This window comes from Saccopteryx leptura, chromosome X (assembly GCF_036850995.1).
Source record: "Saccopteryx leptura isolate mSacLep1 chromosome X, mSacLep1_pri_phased_curated, whole genome shotgun sequence".
Taxonomy (NCBI): domain Eukaryota; kingdom Metazoa; phylum Chordata; class Mammalia; order Chiroptera; family Emballonuridae; genus Saccopteryx; species Saccopteryx leptura.
The window spans coordinates 52746550-52766469 of NC_089516.1; the positions used below are offsets into that span (position 1 = coordinate 52746550).

The following is a 19920-nucleotide window of genomic DNA, read 5'->3' on the forward strand; positions in this document are numbered from 1 at the left end:
TACCACACAAGAAATGACACATACAGGGTTTTGCAGATTTGGCCCACTTCCAGAGAAACTGACCAAACCCAAATACTGTATGGAGCAGAAGAACACAATCTGTGCAATAGTTGGACTTCTAGGTTTTCTTTATCCCTTCTAAGGAAACACATTGAAATTTGAGTGGAAAATAATTATTGGGGGGTAATCCTGACTCTATGTGCTGTAAAAATGAAATAACCTCATTTGCTAACATTGCTATCATATTTGTTTTAACTATTCACCAACTACTTATTATTTGTGACACATCTCACAATCAATTACATTCAGAAACCATAATCAATAACCACTCTAGTGAATAAGGCAAAACAGGTTTCAGTGTTTATACTATCCAAGAAATTTTTTCTTTTGTGGACTTCTTGGTTCTTTCCATTCAAAGTATTTCTGTGGTTCTACACGCAATTACAATGAGTGGTTTCCCTCCCACACCAAGCAATTCTCTTTTGACACCAGCTATATATCTACAATTCAACTCCATTCTGACTTTTATCTACTTGGGTGAAGATAGCATCAGACCCACAGGTTAAGGGCTCAGTCCCTTAAGACTGCTTTCTCCAACTTCAGACACCACTGACAGTCCAGGTTGTCACCTGTCCTTCCCTGACATGGGTCAGATTAATTTGTTAGAGTGGCTCAGACCTCAGAGAAACATTTACTTACTATATTACTGATTTATTATAAAAGGATGTAACTCAGCAACAGCCAGATACAAGACATGCATAGGACAAGGTATAAGGCAGGGGTCCCCAAACTACGGCCCTGCGGGCCACATGCGGCCCCCTGAGGCCATTTATCCGGCCCCGTCACACTACCGGAAGGGGCACCTCTTTCATTGGTGGTATGTGAGAGGAGCATAGTTCCCATTGAAATACTGGTCAGTTGGTTGATTTAAATTTACTTGTTCTTTATTTTAAATATTGTATTTGTTCCCGTTTTGTTTTTTTTTACTTTAAAATAAGATCTGTGCAGTGTGCATAGGGATTTGTTCATAGTTTTTTTTATAGTCTGGCCCTCCAATGGTCTGAGGGACAGTGAACTGGCCCCCTGTGTAAAAAGTTTGGGGACTCCTGGTATAAGGAAAGGGCAAGGAACTTCCATGCCCTCTCCAGGAGTGTCACGCTCCCCAAATCTCATATTTACCAACCCAGAAGCTAGCTGAACCCTGTCCTAGCCCTCAGCTATTGGACTTTCCAAGTCAAATGCCCTTTACCAGAACAAAAGACACCTTAGGAAATTCCAAGGATTTTAGAAGATCTGTGCCAGGAACAGAAATGAACAAATACACACACACACACACACACACACACACACACACACACACACACTATTTTTTATTATAAATCACATATCACAGGCTCCTTTGCAATTTCATCTTAATTTATACATGACTTTAGAAAAGTTATAAACACACATATATAAGGCATAATAGTAGGTGCTTTATTTGTATAACCTCATTTAATCACCAGGATACTTATTCCATATGGCTATCAGTACCATTTAACAGACATAAACAGAGGCTAAAAGACTAAGTAACCTGAGCTTGTCCAAGAAGGCAGTTAATACCATCTCTTAGACTCCAAAGCCGCTGGCTCTTCCTTTATACCATGTATGTTCTCTATGGCTCCCGAGATATCAAGACTCTGAATTTGAAGGGGAAAAAATTAAGAGGAGGAAAAACGGAAACAAGGATAAGACAATGTTCCTTCTCATAAAAGCATGGTTACTATCAAGCCTGAGCTCATCCTTTCAATTATATGTTTTATCATTTTGCATTATAAACGATCAACTAAGAGTCTTCCTTTTATTTGGTGCAGATTTCATATTTCTATCATCTTTTGTTGCTTTCCTGTGACTGGTCAAAAGTGCACCATGACTTTACAGACACACTGTACTTCTCTAATGGTATGTAAGTCCCTCTAACACCTAACTCCAGCCTCAACTTAAAACACCTGACCCAAAGCTTGCTGTAACTCCAGTTTATTTTGCCTCCTTGTTCCTTTAAAATGTACTCCCCTCATGTTGCCTCTGGGGCCTTTGCACAAGCAGTCTATTTCACCCATACTGATTCAATCAGCCCCCAACTCTTCTGACAGAACTCATCATGTATAGCAAGTCCTTGATTAACCTCCACATGGTTCCTTATAATGTTGATGAGACAGTGAAGGAACTTTATTCTTGTTTCTATTAATTAGCCTATGGTAAAGTTGGGTTTAGTTATACATCATTTAACTTAAAGTCACAGAACTTACCAAAGACGGTAACTGAGGACTTACTGTACACAGTCTGTAATTTCTTTCATAGCATCTGTGCGATCTCCCTCCCCTACCAAGATAAAAGCTCCACAAAGACAGAAGCTACATGAACTTCGTTCATCACTGAATCCCAAGGATTCAATGGCACACAACAGGTAGATGATCAAAACTAAAATAGGGGGTTGGAGTGCATAGTAAAAGCGACAACAAAATCAATCCCCTTCTCATCTCCCATCAATTCCTCTTTTATACTGTGTTCAATGTTATCTCTTCCACTCCAACTCCTACCAACTCTAGACTAGATTCCAATTTTAATAGCATCTTGGCTGGTCTCCACACTACCAATCTATTCAGTCTATTAATGCCAAACTAATCTTCTAACACTTTCAGTATCTGAAACAGTTAATGGCTTCCTACTCTTTTTATATAAAATTATTCAAAGTCATTCACAATCAGCTCTAACTTATTTTTCCAATGTTGTCCCTCATTCCCCAATTTCAATACCATCATAGCCAGGTTAACATACTTCAAATTTTTAAGAAAAATTTATTTAAAATTCCTTATTAAGAGTGATTATAGCCTGACAAGGCGGTGGCACAATGGATAAGAGCGTCGGCCTGGGACGCGGAGGACTCAGGTTCAAAACCCTGAGGTGGCCAGCTAGAACACAGGCTCACCGACATGATACCATGGTTGCTGGCTTGAGCAAAGGGTCAATAGCTCAACTATAGCCCCCCCCAAAAGGCACATATGAGAAAACAATCAATGAACAACTAAGATGCCACAGCTATGAGTTGATGCTTCTCATCTCTCTCCCTTACTGTTTGTCCATATATATATTAAATTGGACTAAGATATATTAACATATCTAGGATGAAATGCTGTCTGGGATTTGCTTCAAAACAGGGCATACATAAAAAAGAATAGCCATGAAATAAAGCTGGTCAATGGGAGGTTTTTATTATCTACATCTCTATGTTTGATTTCCCCTTAATAAAAAATTTGGGAAAGGGGGAAAATAAGTTAGATGAGGATAGAGAATATCTACAAAAAGTTCTCAGAAGAACAACATTTGAGTTCTATTTTTTTTTTACAGGGACAGAGTGTCAGAGGATAGACAGAAATGGAGAGAGATAAGCATCAACCATCAGTTTTTTGATGCGACACCTTAGTTGTTCATTGATTGCTTTCTCATATGCGCCTTGACCTCGGGCCTTCGGCAGACCGAGCAACCCCTTGCTCGAGCCAGCGACCTTGGGTCCAAGCTGGTGAGCTTTTTACTCAAGCCAGATGAGCCCGTGCTCAAGCTGGCGACCTCGGGGTCTCGAACCTGGGTCCTCTGCATCCCAGTCCAACACTCTATCCACTACGCCACCACCCAGACAGGCTTGAGTTCTACCTTAAAGGATAAGGATGAATAGTAGCTCATGTAATTATATAGGGATAAAAGAGAAAAGGGATAAACAGACAGAATAGCCTTAATGCAGTCATAATTCAAGATCAGAACAGCACCAATCACCTCAAGTACTATTATTGAGAGGCATGCATAACTTTGTTTATCCTTTCTCTAACATTAGGTGTTAAAATTTCAACTAAGAACATTTGGTCTATTCAAAAATTCACTGATAATTAAAACATATGTAATCTTATCAAAACAAATCAGATATCCTTAAAGGTATTTCAAGGGTTATCTATATCCTTGCTAATTCTCTAAATAATGCTTATATGGGTGAAATCTAGTTAAATAATTAAAGGCAGAGTGGAAAAAATACCTATGAAAAAATATAACTTGTTCCCATTCACCCCTATCTCCTCAACCCATCTCTGGAAACCACCAATCTGTTCCCTGTGTCTATGAGCAACTTTATTTTAAGATTCCACCTATAGGGAAGATCATATTGTTATTTGTCTTTCTCTAACTTACTTCACTTAGAATAATGTCCTTGAGGCCCATACATGTTGTCATAAATGGCAAGATTTCATTCTTTCTAACAATATTCACACATACACACACAGGCAAACACACCGTAATTTCTTTAGCCATTCATCCACTGATGGATACTTTTTTTTTTGACAGAGAGAGAGTCATAGAGAGGGACAGATAGAGACAGACAGTAAGGGAGAGAGATGAGAAGCATCAATTCTGCATTGTGGCACCTTAGTTGTTCACTGATTACTTTCTCATATGTGTCTTGACTGGGGGGCTATAGCAGAGCAAGTGACCCCTTGCTCAAGCCAGTAACCTTGGGCCTCAAGCCAGCAACCTTGGGCTTCAAGCCAGCAACCTTGGGCTTCAAGCCAGCAACCTTGGGCTTCAAGCCAGCGACCTTTGGGCTCAAGCCAGCAACCATGTAGTGACTGACGTCTATGATCCCACACTCAAGCCAGCAAACCCATAGTCAAGCTGGTAAGCCTGTGCTCAAGCTGGGGGGATCTCGGGGTTTCAGACCTGGGTCCTCTGTGTCCCAGTCTGACACTCTACCACTGTGCCACCGCCTGGTCAGGCCATCCACTGATGGACACTTTAGCCATTCACATTTTCGCTACTATAAATAGTACTGCAATGAACATGGGGCTGTATCTATCTTTGAGTTAGTGTTTTCATTTTCTTCAGATAAATCCCAGAAAGCAGAATGGCTGGATCATATGGTAGTTCTACTTTTAATTTTTTGAGAAATCTCCAAATTGTTTTTCATAGTGGCTGAACAATTCTACATTTCCACCAACAGTGCAAGAGGGTTTCTTTTTCTGTACATCCTTTCCAACACTTATTTTTTGTCTTCCTTGTTTACATCTGAAGGCCGTATTTTAGTTGAAAGTATTGAATCTCTCAAGAGCAAAAATCTTTGAAAACATATTGTAAAGCCAAACATGTATATTTTTTAAATTAACAGGATGTTTAATCCCTTTTGTCACCAACAGAGTAAATAAGTTCATCTAAAAAATCTCTTTATTTCAAAGAATTCAACTAGTGATTTTGAGCTACAAGACAAAGCTGTCTCCTGGTCAAGCTTCAAATTTTATAGGTAAACAAGAATTAAGTAACAGAACGACCAATAAACATATGAAAAGATTCTAAACATCATTAGACACAGGCAAATAAATATTTAAAAAACAATTAGATATTCCTAAATCTCCATCAAAATCGCTGAAATTAAAAGGACTGACACTTCTCTGAACATATGTACCCTGATTTATCAATGTCACCCCATTAAAATTAATAATAATATAATCCAACCTATAAAGAGATTTATTAGAGAAAAAAAGACTGACACTATTAACTGTTGATAAAAAGAGCAACATGAACTACAGTGCTGGTGGGAAATATGGTTGGCAGTATCTACCAAAACTAAACACACATATATCCTTATAACCCACCAAAAAAACATGTACTAAGATAATCACAGCAACACTCTGTAATTCGCGGAAACAGGTAAACAATCTGAATGTTCACCAACAATAGAATGGATAAATAAATCATGGCATATTTCATACAATGACTACACAGTAAAGAAAGAAATTAATCACATTAGGTAAAAGAAGTGAGACTGAAAGGTACACACTGCATTATTTCATTTATATATTCAAACAGAGGCACAACTAACTCATTGAAAGGTAAAGGTCAGAATACTGTGGGGTTTTTTGGGGGGGAGGCATAAGGGAGCCTTCTGGGGATGCTAAAAAACTTTTAGTATGTTGATTTAAATGGTAGTTATACAGATGTATAATTTGTAAAATTATATCAAACTACACATTTAAAATTCGCACACTTGCTGTATGCAAGTTACATTAATTAAAAAGTAAATATTTATAGTAGGTAAGCCACTCAAAAGATAATACAAACTTTTCTTGGGAGTCTATGGTACTGGTTCTTAAAGTGTGGTTTATTAAGACCCTTTCAGGAGATCTGAGAGATTAAAATGTTTTCATAAGACATTATTTGACAATTTCATTGTCATTCTCCCTCAAGTATACATTGGATTTCTTCCAAAGGCTATGTGATATTATTATATGACTACAGATTAAAGGCAAAAGCAGACAGAGGATCCAGCTGTCTATTAAGCTAGATACGAGGTGGTACAGTGGAGCGTCGACCTAGGATGCTGAAGTCCCAGGTTGGAAACCCCAAGGTCACAGACCAGAGCACAGGCTCAGCAGCTCCAGTGCAGAGTCGCCAGCTTGAGCATGGGATCATCAAAATGATCCCACTGTTGCTGGCTCGGCTGTAGCTCCCACCCCACCCCCAGTCAAGGCACATATGAGAAGCAATCAATGAACTAAAATGACTCAACTACAGGTTGATGTTTCTCTTTTCTCTCCCTTCCTGTCTGTCTTTCACTAATTTTTGTTTTGGGGAAAGTTATTTTTCATAAAAGTATTATTTATATTAACATGCAATGAGTTTTATTATCTTTGACTGCATATAACATAATTTTTAAAAAATTTTCCTCATTGATTTGCAAGTGAAAGAAAAAGAGAGAAAGGAGAGAGACACACAGAAGCATCAACTTGTTCCACTTACTTGTTCATCTAGGTGTTCACTCATTTTATTGGTCATCTCAGATGTGCCCTGTGGGGATCCTAACCAGTGATGACAGCACATGGGGATGACGCTCTATCCACTGATCAACCCAGCCAGGGCACATAAATGTTTTAATTGTTTTATTTTCTAATATAGTAAATATCTTGTGGTATGACCCAACAGAAATAAAAAGCTCCTTGGGGTCCTCAGTAAGTATTAAAGGGGTCCTGAGACCAGTAAGTTTGCGAATAACTAGCCAAATGATATACAATAAAAATAAGCCTGAGAATTTTTCCATGATTTTCATTTCACTGACATAATTCTTCCCATAATGCACTCAGGACAACTGAAGTAATCCTCCAGCAGGAGCAATTTGAGACAGCTAACAATTATATAGATGGCTCAGATAATGACATCCACTATCAGACAAGGAATACACCTGCAGGCGCTACATTAGGTTCCTCCTTCAACCCTTCAGTTTGGACCCACAATCCCTCTCAAGCTCCAAGTCAAGAACTCAAAAATTTTGGATAATTGATTAAAATATATATCTAAAAAGGACAGAGTAAACAGACACAGTAGTGTGAAATGAAACTCCAGAACTGAAAAAGTTTTCTACAAAAGTTAGCTAATGCTTTATATCTCATTGAAGCAGGAATGGCAAAGTTAGAGGAGCAAGATTCTGATATAAAGAGGTTCACCAAAGTTTTCCATACGGTTACCAAAGACCTGAGATATTACAAGGCCATTTATAATGAAAAGAAAAGCTATGCCTGAGCTGTGGTGGCACACTGGATGGAGCACTGACCCTTGATGTGCTTGGGGTCATGGTTTAGAAACGCTGGGGCCTGCTTGGCCAAGGCACATACGAGAAGCAACTTCTATGAGTTGATGCTTTCCCACCCTTCTCTCTCTCTCCTCTCTCTAAAAACAATAAATAAAATCTTAAAAAAAAAGAAAGATCTGTACAAATCTCCCTTGATGCCTACCTTTAAGAAACTGACTCCAGCAGTAGAATCAAACCCTTACTCTGTCCCATTCTCTCCAACTGGTCCATCATCTTCTGCATTATCCAAGATTGTTTAAGCTTGTATTTGAAGAAATTTAAGTATTTATATGCACAGAAAGGTAAAAATAAATACTATGTTAAGATAAACATGTTTAAGTTGTACGTAATAGGAAAATGCACTCGTTCCAACTTACATACAAATTCAACTTAAGAACAAACCTACAGAACCTATCTCTTTCATAACCCAGGGACTGCCTGTATATACATACTAATTAAATATGAGTAAATGAGATTTTCTGTCTTCATTTCCACAAGTCTAGGCAAATGCCATATATAGGCAGTGCCTTCCTTTCATAATGTATTCCTACAAATGTTTCAGAAGTCATACACTTCAAAGCCAAACAAAGTAACTCGTTTCTTGGGGTTTTTCCAATTTTCAAGTCAGAGTACAGGAGTATTATAAAACCCCTAATCACACCTCATCTCTCATATATGTTTTATTCATTTCCCATACTTAATTTTGTTTTATTCTAATTATTTCATTTACAACCCTACAAAGTCAGCAACATAACCAATGAGTACAATCTAACCAAGTAAGGTTAAAGATTTATATCCTTAATCAGTTCCCTATCTCAAGGATACCTTGCATAAGACCTCCAGCTGATGCATTTTTTTGTTTTCCATTCATTTTTATAGAAGAGTAAAATACAACTGAACTTGCAAATGAACACACAAGACCCTGTTGTACAAATACAGCAAAGGAGCTGAAACAGAACTGTTCTCAGGCAGGCAATACCACCCTGCAATAAAAAGTATAGAAGTATCTTTCATCAGCTAACAGAAGTCTGAAACTGACTTTATAATGGAGATTCAGGGTCGTTAACCTACGTCGTATTAAAGTGGAGACTATACAAAAAGTCAAATATATCATAGCTGAAGACTAGGCTAACATTTTTAAATGGGAAAAGGTATAGAAATAGGAAACAGAGCTCATTACAAAGTTCCTGTAAGAGGATCCTTACTCTTCATACAGACAATTGTAATCCAGTTATCTCATTTCCCAGTTCACAGTACATAAGAAAGGGAGATAACTAAAGCTCCAACAACAGTCAAAATAGCCATTACTGAAAAAATGAGATGGCTTAAAAATAAAAAAAAAACTCAAAAACATTGATTCAAAGAAGCCTAGAGCCTTTTAGTTTATGTGAACAATCCTGTAAACTCAATAGCCACTGAAGAGGAAAAGCAACAGATGCATAAAATGAAACAGGCCAAAGACTAAATTGTGTTCATGTTGTTACTGGCACTAGCAAAAAAAAAAACCTGAGAAGCCCCTAAAAAAGAATATTTTAGAAAGTTACAGAAATGTGAAAGCATAGGGAGTGTAAGGAGAATTGGGACTTGAGTAAATAGAGGATTTGGAGGAAAGAAGAGGACAAAAACAGTCCGAAATTAAGTTGAAAAATTTTATTAAAATCAACTTCATGATGAAGAGTTTTGAGCAATATTCACAAAAGCACTATCTTAGAAAAAAGCTGGGAAGGACAAGGGACATGAAAACAGTGCCTCCTACAAGGTGTGGAGAACTCGCAGCGCATAGAGCTAATAGCAAAAAGCCCCCAAACTTTTTAACAGAATATATTGATTGACTAATCAGATGAAAATTATAAAGAGAAGATATATAACTTTAGAAAGCTTTCCATCAAATAAACTGGTTTAAGTATTTAAAAGTAAGCTTTAGTGTGTTCTGAAAATTTTATTTCTACAGAATATTATCCCTCAAAACATGAAATATAAGTATTTTGATGATGCATCTTTCCAATGTAGCTGTAACATTAATATCAAATACCACCACTCTGCCTTCAATACAGTGCTCTTTGTCTCAGACTCTGGCTCTAAAATTTGTGAAAATTGATTTTTAAAATGACTCTAATATGTATGTATTTATGTATGTATGTATGTATGTATGTATGTATGTATGTATATATGTATGTGTTAAGACAGGAAGTTTCGTTTTGCTCACCTTGTACCCATTACCCCGGTATAAGACCTAGCACATGACAGCATTTAACATATGATTGTTGAATTTAAAATAAAGTACAAACTAAAAGACTCAAGAAATATTAGACAAAGTGCTAAGACTGAAGAAAAGCAAAACATGCTGAAATTCATCTCTAAAGCCAGTAATTAAGAAAGGATGATTCCATACTTCAGAACTTATTAAAAATGCAAATTCTTGAGCCCCATTCCACTGAATAAATCTCTGGGGGCAGGGCCTAGCAATCTGTTTTAACAAGCCACCCAGGTTTGATAACTATTGCTCTAAACCACAGCTGGCAACCTATGGTCAGACCAAATTCAGCCACCCATTTTTGTACAGCCTACAAGCTGAAAATGTATTTTACACAGGAAGCTATTTAAATCCCGATGAGGCAGCCTGACCAGGCGGTGGCGCAGTGGATAGAGCTTCAGACTGGGATGCAGAGGACCCAGGTTCGAGACCCCAAGGTTGCCAGCTTGAGCACAGGTTCACCTGGTTTGAGCAAAAGCTCACCAGCTTGGACCCAAGGTCGCTGGCTCGAGCAAGGGGTTACTCAGTCTGCTGAAGGCCCACGGTCAAGGCACATATGAGAAAGCAATCAATTAACAACTAAGGTCTCCTAATGAAAAACTAATGATTGATGCTTCTCATCTCTCTCCATTCTTGTCTATCCCTCTCTCTGACTCTCTCTGTCCCTGTAAATAATAATAATAATAATAATAATAATAAAATAAAACGCATCTAAATCCCGATTAGGCAAACTATTATTTTATTAGCCCCCCCAAATTTTTTTATTAGATCCAAAGTGTAAATAACTGTACTCAATTATCATTGTATTTTGAATTTCATCAATAGAAAGCTTACCTAATGTCCTCAATTTTGTCTCTTAAGAGCACAAAGCCCAATATACATATTTATGACCCAGCACTTTACTGGATCTTTCAAGTTTGCTGATCCCTGCTCTGAACTCAAGAGGTGTTATCATGCAAAGCAACCAAATCTTTCTACACTACCTTAATCAGAGACAAAATACTATTAGGTAAAACATAGGTCTAATGCCATAAAATAATTTTCATGTTCTCTGGAGTCCTAGTTCATTGAGTATACTTACATACAAATTCTAAGTAGCTACACCATAGGGAAAAAAAAAAAAAAAAAGGAAAGAGATGTAACCAAAATCATAAACTTTCAATAACTCTGAATAGGAAGGAAATGGGAATAGAATAGAGAAAGAAGTTAAAGACTCCCTTTTAGTCTTCCTAAATTTTCTTCTGTTCCCACTACCCAGGCTTTGTAGCTGAGGATCGAATGGGATCCAAAACTACCAAATCAAAATAATCCCAAGAAAAAAAATTCCTTTAATAATGGTTGGCCAATATGAGTCTCAAATGTTCAAAGCTTATATGACATATCAGTTACAGAAAAAATAAACTGAAAGGGGGTCGTAATATGGTGACACATCAATTTTGTGCAAGCAGGTCTAGGTTATTGGGAGTCAAATATTCCTCCAGATTCTGCTATTCAGGTTGTCAATTACAGTAAACAATATAATACTACATGCTCTATAATAAACAAAAAGACAGAATCCCTGACTTTATTACCCCTTTCCAGGGAGAGTAAGTATAAATTTTATGAAGAGTGACTACAAAAGTAAGGGGGATCCAAAGAATTCACTAATTAATGTGACTTGTTACATACCGAAATAGCTTCATGAAGCAGCACCCTACCTTAGTCAAGCCACTTTACCTCTTTGAGCCACGTTCCTCATCTGAAAACCAGAGTCTGACTAGATCTAATACTTTCAGGGCTGCTCATCATAAACGAATTATTATATCACATTAAGTGACTCCAAGCAATAAAGAGAATTAGAAAATAGAGAGAGAAAACATACCAAGAATACAATACGGTGAAGTGACTATTGATTCAACAAATTATTATTAACTGTCTATGTGCCAGGCACTTTCTGGGTGCTAGGGTTGTTACCAGTGGACTTAGTTTCTTTAGTCTGACCAAATGGATACTACCAACCTAAAAGAATTTGGAGAACAAAAATCAATCATCTAAACAAATAAATAAAACATATAAAAACACCCAGTAGAGATAATTTACAAAACATCAATACAGGAAAGGAATGGCAGGAGGTGACTCCAGAATATGTAATTTCTAGAAAAAATTCTAAAAATTCATTTCTACTCTACATGACATTTGGGCTCACTGGAAAAGACTGGAGCTCAGAATGAAATTTTATTTAATTTATTTCAAGAAACTGAAAGGTAAAAGGAAAATTCCACTGGCTTATAACACAACTAGCTATAAGCCTAATAACTTAATTCAGCCTCCCATGAGACACAATAAAGAATGACAAAATTATAGTTAGGACAACTTTAAAAATCTGCTAGTTCAATGCCACTGCCACTCATTTCATACAACGTAAGCTTCTAGACCAGCGGTTCTCAACCTGTGGGTCGTGACCCCAGCAGGGGTCGAACGACCAAAACACAGGGGTCGCCTAAAGCCATCGGTTTCCTGTGGGTCACGACCCACAGGTTGAGAACCGCTGTTCTAGACAATAGTAATTTCTAGCCCAGTAAGTATTTGTTGAATGGATAAAAAGGAAACTAATGCCATAACAGGTATTAATGTTGGATCTGGAATCCTAACTATAAGATGGTGCTCAGTAAGAGATAATAAACAAATATATTTCATATGTGTGAATGTGCATAAAATTCTATGTGGAATCCCCGGGATCTCTCCCAACTCTTCAATCTGGTGTCTGAGCTTTTCCCTAGATGTTTGTGTCTGGAATTTTTTGGCAGTGTGACCGACAGAACTAACACAAGCAAAAATATTACTGCCTAATGGTAGGACACAAATTCAGAGTCTTAGATCTCCCTTTCCCCTAAAATGAATTGCAAACCCCCGCAAAAAATACAAAAAAATCCTAACTGCATATCAAAATCAGTTTTTGAGGTTTTTTTAATGCTCTGTTCCCACCCCAAACCTATTCGATTATGATCTCCAAAGAGCAAGACCTAGGCAAATACATTTTTCTAAAGTTCCACAAGTGATTCTGGTACAGTGAGGTATACAAGTCATTGTTAGTGACTGAAAATACAATTGCAAACTCATTTGCTATGGAATACATGCAGAGTTATGTGTGAGCACTGAATCTCACAAAACAAGCACAGGTACATTTAAAGAATAAATTTAAGCAAGATATCTTAGTGTATTTTTTCACACCTTATTCCTTTAAACTATATTACATTGGCCATTATGTTGAATAGTAATAACTGGATGAAAAATTCAAATTCCAATTTAATAATAGGGGTTTCATTAAGACTTTTTTCCTTGTGACAGACTTTATAGCATACAAAACAAAAACTACAGTAATAATTAGTTTAAAAGAAAGGTCTTTGACAAATCGTGTGCCACATTAACAATGCTCATAGATTCAACATTAGCAGGCTTTCCCTCACCCTTCCCCTCTCAATATAGAATTTAGCACAATGGACCAAGGTAATTAAGAGAAATAAAGGTATTATTGCTATTTCATTCATTCCATAAAATTATCAACCAAAACTGCAACAATGTAAATAAAGTCCTTAGTTTTAAAGTTTTTGTAAAATTTACATATATTGAACAAGGCTAAATAAAACTCATAATTCTCAAAGAACTAGTAAAATGTTCATATGATACTAAATGTTCACTTATGAGATAATTTAAATAAATTACTGGAATACAAATGCCTGGATTTTGCATCTTTTAAGAATATCAAATTACCTAACATTATTTTAATCTTAAACACATCCACCAACTAAACTATCAACCTGAATATATTTGGAGACACATGAAAAGAAAAGAACATACTTGCTACAGAGTTTTAGCATCTCCTTTGGCCAACCAAGATACTTCTCAAATTGCAGACTACTGTCAAATATTAAAAAATTTTAATCTAAAGTTACTCTGGTATATGAAACAAACCAAACCTTTTTTTTTTTTAAATAGTAATCAGCATTGTTTCCACTAATGTGGCACAGTAGTCGAGGCACCACTGGTTGACCCTGGCAGATCTCAGTTCTCATCTGTATAATGGCGATACTACCTAAATAAGGTAATAAATGAAAAATGTTTAACATACTGCTGGCACATAATGCTCAATAAATGACAATTATGCTGATAACTAAAAGCAGTTGAGAGAAAAAAATCTTATTTATCCACTTGAAAGTTCAGTAAGAACATGCTCACAATATTAAGGCAGTGGTTTTCAAGTCTGACTGCATAGGAGAAATCACCCACAGTGCTTTAAAAATATACCTTTGCCCAGACCCCCATCTGAGTACAATTCATCAGTGTCTGGGAGTGGGATCCAGGCATTTGTGTATTTTTTTTTAACTCCCCCAAGTGATTCTATAATGTGCAGCGAGGGTTGAGATACAATGAATTAACCCTTTCCCAAATACTAACGTTAGAATCTGTTCAAGACATTTTAGCAATAAATACAATAGCTGAACTGAATGGAAACTAAAATCCTGTTTTTCAATTTTTGGAAAAAAAAAATCAAGATTCAGAAAACATACCAGCAAAAGGGGGGGAAGTATAATGCAGGCTATCATAATGCAATATAGTGTTTGAGAATTAAAAAGTCAACTAGCTCAACAATCATTACTTAGATGTCCCCCCACCACTACCCAAAAGACTTACAAGAGAACTAATCCTTTACCACACACCCCTATATACTTCAAACAACTTTCTTTAACCTGATTTAAACAGATTGGTTTTTAATATTAAAATCTGAAACAAATATAAAAACTAGTTTTCAAATTGACCTTATGAAATAAAAATAAGATAAAATGCTTTCTTGTGTCCAGCTAATCAAGAACTAACCAATTCGTGAAAAGTAAATTTATGAAAAATATCTATTTTCAAAAATTGTCAGCAGTAATAATTCATCAAAGAAAAATTATCTGAAGCTACCCATGAAATCTCTCATCTTCTTGAGATGTCATAAAATTTCAAAATCCTGAAAGAAAAAAGATTCAAAGTAAATCCTATTTGAGCATTCCAGTGATAAAACAAGAGAACTAGGAACACCAAGAGATCCTATAATTTGGTGAAAATATAAAATCTGCCCTTCAAAGTTACTTTCCAAAGAATTTATCTCACATGTTCTGTTCTTGCTGTTATTTAACCATTCCAGAAATTTTCCCTCAGAAAAATACTAAGGTCAGTAAACAAAAAAACATTAATATGTTGAGAATTACAAGCTAAATGTTTGTGCAAAAAAACATTAAAAAAGGAATAGGAAGAAAAAATTTAATTTCAATTTTTCACTAGAGAAATCAAAATATAATGTATCAGAAATATTTTAAGTTCACCCTTGGTGCACCAATTTGAAATACTTCTGGTTTTCACTTTATCCAAACACTAGAACAATAAAGCTTAAACAGTTTAAAAGTTTTAAGTATGAAAAATCACCAGTTTTAAAGTTGAGAAAACAAATATTGATGTATCTGTACATACTTAATACACGAATCTTTTAAGAACTTGGAAGGCATTTACTGAAACCAAAATGGCAGCCCACTAAAATCAGTAGACCAGGGAGATGTGAAGGAGAGTTCTAGCCTTTATAAAGTTCAAGTGTACAGTTTAAGAAAGCCAAGGTAGTCATGGTTAACCATTCCTTATTAAAGAATTACTAAGAGTAGATAATGAGCTCCAAAAGCGGGTTAAGTACCTGCTGAAAAGTTTCCTAATCGATGCACTCCAAATTTTTCCCTCATAGTGAAGATATACAATCGTTATGTAGGTTTAGGGGAGTTCAAGGGTTTCTAGGTGAAAGAATTCGACCACCGACTATTTCCCTCCCCCCTAAATTAAGCATGAATATTTAACTTACATCTATAACTCGCTCAGTTAAATTCAAAGACAATCTGAAGAAATTACACACACCTGTAAACTGAACAGTGGAAAATGCAATTAACGTTTTAAGTACGGAACTTTCTAAAAATAATATACTTAATTTTAAATTGTATGAGGAAAATAAAAAATTCCAAGGTAAGTTCCAGTCGCCACAGAAATGCAAATATTACAAAACATGTATACACCTGCTTCGTAACTCTTTAATATTTCACAATGAATGAAAAATAAGCCATTTATCAATCCTGAAACCTCACATCACAAGATTCTGAAGGTTTATCACTAACGAACTAGCACATACTACTATTTTTGGCAGAAACGGTTAAAAATAGAAAGGTGGTGGGTCCCAAGCTAGCTTGATTTCTACATCAAAACATCTTTCGCGGCTTTGGCCCTCGTGAAGGGGGACGAAGGAGGTGGAGGAGGCCGATAACCCGGCTCCAGCTTGGGGCCGCGAAGAAGCTGCGGGTTATCGCGGCAGGGAGGGGGGTGGCGGACAAGTCGTCGGGCCTGATAGCCAGGCGTAGCCGAGGCCTAGCTCTACTGCTCCAAATCACTCCACCTCAGTAATGGCGTTTGGTGTCAAGTGGAACAAGAATGGGGAGGAGAGCGGCCGCCAGTCCGCCGAACAGCAAGCCCCGGGACCGAGGGCTAGCCCCCGGCGCTGCCCCGGCCCGCGGATGCGAATGCGGAGGCTGCCCGCAGGGCCGGGGGACTGCAACCTCCTACTCGGCCCCAGACAAGACGGGGAGGGGGAGGCGGGGAGGAGGGGAAGAGGAAAGGAGTTGGAGAGGGAGGAGGAACGGAGCCGTCAGCCATTTTCCCTTACAGTCCAAAACACACTGACACGCTCCGGGGACGCCGATTCGGCGGAGAACCCGGCCTGGCGTCCCCGCCGCGAGCGTCCGCCCGGCCCCGAACCCAGGCTGTGGGGGGAGGGAGCGGGGTAGCCCCCGCGCCGACTGGCGGCCCCGGGGTAGGAACCGCACACACACTCACACACCCCCCTCACCCTCCTCCCCTCAGCCAAGTCCAGCTGTTGGCCCCGGAGAAGCACGTCGGCTACTCACCGCACAACACAGGCTTCTCTTCAGAAGCAGGGCACGCGGAGGCGGCAGCAACACTCAGTCCCGGGACAAGGCCGACCCGGGTGCATCCCAGGCTGGGGGGAGGGAGGGGGACGAGCGACAAAGTGTCGAGAGGCTGCGGCGAGCGTAAGGAGCAGCGGAATTCACTGCTCGCAGCGCTCGCCCTGCAACGGCGGCGGCCGCTGCCTCCTCCTCCTCCTCAGCCGGCGGCGGCCTCCTTCCTTCCCCCTTTCTCCCCTCAAGCTGGGGCTCTCGCTGAGCTCAAGACGGGCTCCGGGCGGTGCGTTTCTCCTGCGTCACCTCCTTCTGCTCCTCCTCCCGCAGTGGGGCTTCACTGTCCCCTACTCTCCGGGCTGCAGCTTGCCGCTTGTTCCCGACACCGACCCGAGCACCGGGCGCTAAGGCGCCTCCTCCCGCGAGGCCTCTGAACTGAGCGAGGCGGGGAGGGGCTCGGAGCGGCAGAGGCCCCGACGGGCCGGGTGCAGGGAGGCTGCAGCTCCAGTGGCGGCGGAGACAACCTCCCGCAGCCGCGAATGCCTGTCCTCGTCAATATGGCGGACCCAGCAAACCAAAAGAAAAAAAAAAAAAGAGAAACCGCTCGGCCAGTGGCGACGGCTGTAGCGGCGGCAGGGGCAGCAGCAGCGACGGTAAGGCAGCAGCACCGCGGCGCAGACTCCCACTAGCTCCAGAGCCGCCCAAAGCCCGACGGTCCCCGCCCCCGTCAAGCCCCGCCCCTCACAGGGTACGCCTCTCAGCCCTCCTCCCAACCCCCCGTCTCGATCAGCTGTTCCTTCGACTCTCCCAGCTCCCTTCGCTCCTCCTCCACTAGGGGCTGACGAGCCTGGGAGAGTGGCGCGTACCGCACTGGGAACCGGGCCTGGCGAGACGCTAGGAACCCGGAAAGCTGGGGTGGGGGATGGGAAGACAATGCGGTAAAGATTGTTCGCTCAGCACACAGTACCGTTTTGTTCCGCCCCGCCCCTCCAGGGTCGCGTTAAAACCAGCACAGGGACCCAAAGGCCTCAGCTTGGGAGCGGTGTGAGGGCAGAGGTGGCACGAGGACGAACGGGAGTGGGGGAAGGGAGGCCCGTAAGGATCTAACATACCAAGCCGAAAGAACTAGGAGATCGGGACTGGCAGGGTGTGTGGCCAGGACAGAGTTAATCGCGCGAGCCGCAACCGCGTCTCTCAGAGTTTGACTTGGGCCGCTTGTTTTTGTTCCATTGTGAACCGTGGCCCCACCAACGAATGCCCGGATGATGACGTCACCGCTACCCCCCAGTTCCGGGATTGTGGGGGGAGGGGTAACGGAAAGAGTATATCTTGAGGCCAAGCGCAAGGCGATCTCAGCCGTAATGCCTGGGGGTCCCAGCAGTGCAGTTGGCCTGCGTCACCGGGCGGGTTAGCCGGCCAGGCCGAGTTGGGTACGCTGAAAGGCGGCATCGGTGCGAGGTCCTGAGGGCCTGGACACCTGCTCCATACCGATAGGAGAAAGGTGTGGCTATCTCCCAAGGCTGGATGGTCTTCCCCTCCACCCCATGAAGCAGGTGCTCTGTGAAACTCATTCACTCGATCCTGCAGTATCACTACCTGGAAGCACTTAGGCTTTCTCACAGCCAGACTGACCACCCTTTAACCATAGTAGCCCTCAGAATAGCAAAAGAAAATTTATATAGTGCTACCGACGGCATAGCACCAAGTAGTACTAAATGGAGCAAGATGAGTCTCTTGCCAAATCATCAGCACAATTCAGTGTTAGAACCCGGAAGGGCCTTTTGAATCCATGATATACACTATGTCATGGACTATTTTCTACGTGAATATTCCAAAGTGACAGTTTATCAGGTTAATCTCAAATAAATGGAGTGCTTGGAACAAGTCTACACAGACTACCTTGGATGTCCTAATGAAGAATGCAGTTCCTAGTTCACCACAGCTTTCCTTTTGATTAAAAATGCTATAGACACCAAATTGTATGCAAACATCATAGCAAAACCCCATAAAAATTATATTTGGTATAGAAAAGTGTTGGATTTCGTTATGCTATACTTATGTTAATTTATAATAAAGGTTGGAATACAAACAAACCTTGAGTGACGCAGTGAGAGCACATTACTAGTAGCCTAAATTTTAAAACCATTTGTCTATATAGTATTATACTATTAAAAGTTTTCACCACAGAATTTAATAAGATGTCCAAGACACAAACTTCATATCCCTAATAATTCATAGCATATTTTATCTTTTTATAATTATTTCCATGAATGGTTTTGTGCACTAGCTTATGAGTTCCTAAAGAGAAGACACTATACTATTCGTGTACACTGTAGGTTTGCTAACTGCATTGCATGGTTGTTTTATTTCATCCTCACAACTCTGTGAGGTAGCCAGTACATATATTGCTATCACTAATTTTAAATAAGGATACATTAAGGATAAGTGATTTGCCCATAATCAGACACAATAAGTAAAGTTCAGTGGTGAAAACTCTGAATAGTATGATACTATATAGACAAATGGTTTTTAAATTTAGGTCACTAGTAATGTGTTCTCACTGCACCACTCTAAATTTCTTTGGATTTCAACCTTTTATTATAACCCTATCAAAACTACAACTTTGGCCCTGGCCGGTTGGCTCAGTGGTAGAGCGACGGCCTGGCGTGCAGGAGTCCCAGGTTCGATTCCCGGCCAGGGCACACAGGAAAAGTGCCCATCTGCTTCTCCACCCCTCCCCCTCTCCTTCCTCTCTGTCTCTCTTTTCCCCTCCCGCAGCCAAGGCTTCACTGGAGCAAAGTTGGCCTGGGCGCTGAGGATGGCTCCATGGCCTCTGCCTCAGGTGCTAGAATGGCTCTGGTTGCAACAGAGCAACGCCCCAGATGGGCAGAGCATCACCCCCTGGTGGGCATGCCCGGTTGATCCGGGTCGGGTGCATGCAGGAGTCTGTCTGACTGCCTCCCCGTTTCCAACTTCAGAAAAATACAAAAAAAAAAAAAAACCCCAAAACTGTAACTTTAACAAGAATGTCTGCTCTCATCCATCATTCTATAGTTTCT

General features: G+C 39.9%; 1 protein-coding gene across 6 annotated transcripts in view; it reads right to left on the reverse strand.

The window, feature by feature from the left end:
• The window catches only part of USP9X (ubiquitin specific peptidase 9 X-linked), a 110513-nt gene extending 92403 nt beyond the window's left edge, over positions 1–18110 (reverse strand). For 2 of the 6 annotated variants that reach the window (XM_066356965.1, XM_066356962.1), the window contains exon 1: positions 16850–17556. The gene's annotated coding sequence lies outside the window, so the exon portion shown is untranslated. Of the gene's footprint in view, positions 1–15759; positions 15820–16849; positions 17557–17973 lie in introns of those variants that run through there. The other 4 variants (XM_066356967.1, XM_066356966.1, XM_066356964.1 and 1 more) reach the window with 3 other exon arrangements.
• Between the last annotated feature and the right edge of the window lie 1810 nt (positions 18111–19920).